The sequence below is a fragment of the Tupaia chinensis genome, unplaced genomic scaffold (genome assembly GCF_000334495.1).
Source record: "Tupaia chinensis unplaced genomic scaffold, TupChi_1.0 Scaffold144232_1, whole genome shotgun sequence".
Lineage (NCBI taxonomy): Eukaryota > Metazoa > Chordata > Mammalia > Scandentia > Tupaiidae > Tupaia > Tupaia belangeri.
In genome coordinates, this window is record NW_006204090.1 from 29356 (window position 1) to 31659 (window position 2304).

Here is a 2304-nt window from a genome sequence, read left to right on the forward strand (position 1 = left end):
CTCTCTGCTTTCCCCCAGGAAGTGTTCACTCTCTCCAGCAAATTAAAAAGGCAAAACACAACAAAAAACTTGGCATTCGTCATCTTCACACATTCCTCAAGCATTGGTAATAATGTATTACTAAGCAGAGAAGAGGCTTCATCACATTTCCGTGCTGGAAGACGAATGATTCTCATTACGGGGAAAAAATTCCTGGGAAATAGGAACTTGCTGCCTTAGGAGGACACAGTGAAGGTGAACTTCAGACATTTTTGGTTCTCAGAGGTTCACTGGTTTTACATACTTCTTTTTCTTTATTAATCATAGTACCAGTCAAACATGCTTCAGCACTCCCCAGAGCAACCAGTCACCTCTTTCAGCTGTGTTCATTGTCTTCATGTGAAAGTCTATTCTCTAAGAGAACAGAGGTTGGCACTCCTATAATGCAACGCTCTGCAAGGATGACCCACACAGGATGGAGTTCTGGGTTCGGCTGCAGAGATAGTCTTGAACAAGCCAGGCATATTAGGGCTCATAATCTGGAGGTGGAATTTGGTGTGGGGACGTATTGGGAGGTGTCCCACCTTCTCTTTGTTCCTTACTTAAGAAAGGAAAAAAGAAACTTTAAAAGAGGAAATCTGCTCTCCTGACGTAATTCATTCCATTGTTGCATGGTCTGCTCAATGGACTTTCGTTTCAAACTGCCATCTTTCTACTGCTCTCTACTCAAATGTTATCTTGCCCTCTTCCCCCTGAACTCCCCATTTGCTTCCAATGACAACGTTAAGTTCATTTTCATTTCTTAGATGAATGAGGTGGGCTCATCTTGGAGATGGAGGAGCAGGAGATGTCTGTGGCTGCTACGCTGTGCCAGAGAAATATCAAAACTCTTAAAGATGAAAACTCGTAAGTATGACGACGACTAACATGGGAGCCCATGGCTGCTCCCATGGCCACAATGGAGGCAATGGATTTACAACAACATTAGCAGCTTCTCACCTGTCAGACTGAATCGACAGAAATGTGGAATGATCTCTTTAATAAAGAGACAAACAGACAGTTATTAACTCCATGAAATGAGAAGACTGAAGTTAAACATGTTGGAAATACTGACCCTGGCACTATCTTCATGATGCGCTCGAGTGAGTGGTACCGCAGGAAGTCCATGCTGGCTCTTGTGGATGGACAGCCTTGAGACATATATAAGCCTCTGACAAAATCCTGTGAAATTAAATTTCTCTCTTTTAAAGATCATGATCCAGGAGAAGTAAATAAGGCTTATTGGCGTTCCTGTGCCATGATGAGCTGCATAATAGAAAAGGCCTTCAAAGATGAATACATGGCGAGTCTGGTCAGAGCTCCAGGAATTGCTGTAATTGCTGGAGCTTTGGCTGTAATGAAGTTTTGGATAACAGACTTGAATGGATGCCAATGAAAGAGAACCCTCATTCCTTCACAAGAGCTGCTCATGCTTTAATTTATAAAGATCTTCCATTTGAATCTCTGGAATTTATAGCACAAGTGGTATTAGAAATATTTCAACACAACAAGTACAAAATAGATTTCATAGGACAGAAGATATCTCTCAGAACCCTAAGGGAATAGTTAAGGTGCACCGAACTGGTGACTCCTTTGATGTGAGTAAGGGCCCTCTTATTCCAAGAACGAGTATTTGTTTCTAGTATGAAATCAAATTGACAGACAAAAGTACATCTACCTAATTTCTCCAAATTTAAATACGTATAGTGAATTAAAATGAAAAGTTTTAGTATTAGAATGATTTTTACATTTCCACAGTTGTAAGCTTTAAAATATGAATTACATGCAAAAGGATATAAGGATGAAAAACTTATACAAATATGCCAAAAAAGAGAACAAATATGAATTAACCCATTCCTCTTAACTATTGGATTACCACGAAGACCAGGTGAAAAGCAGTGGAGATACCTTGGAGATAGCTCTCTAAAAGCAGAGACTTTGAATGGAATTCACTAGAAGATATTTGTTGACGGTATGCCGTTAGAGGAGTCCTACAAGGAAATAAGGAAGTAGAACAGTATGAAAGAAAATGAAATAAAAAAAAGAAAAGAAAAGAAATAAACAGAATGAAAAGAAAAGACATGCAGATTGTGGATTCAGCTGACGCCTCAGGTTGTTTGAGCGAGAAGCTCCAAATGTAAGTAACATCTTAGAATTATTTCCACGTGGCACAAGGGAGCAGGTCATGATACATCATCTGGCTTGCAATCTCAGGAAATTCCAGATGAGACTATACTCTTGTCTGTTTGCAGTTTATCAGAATAATTAGCTACAAAATAATTCTTA

The 2304-nt window shown here is 39.5% G+C and overlaps 1 pseudogene; it reads left to right on the forward strand.

Moving 5' to 3' along the window:
- Window positions 1-422: 422 nt before the first annotated feature.
- Window positions 423-1661, forward strand: LOC102485879 (39S ribosomal protein L39, mitochondrial pseudogene; annotated as a pseudogene).
- The last annotated feature ends 643 nt before the right edge of the window (window positions 1662-2304 follow it).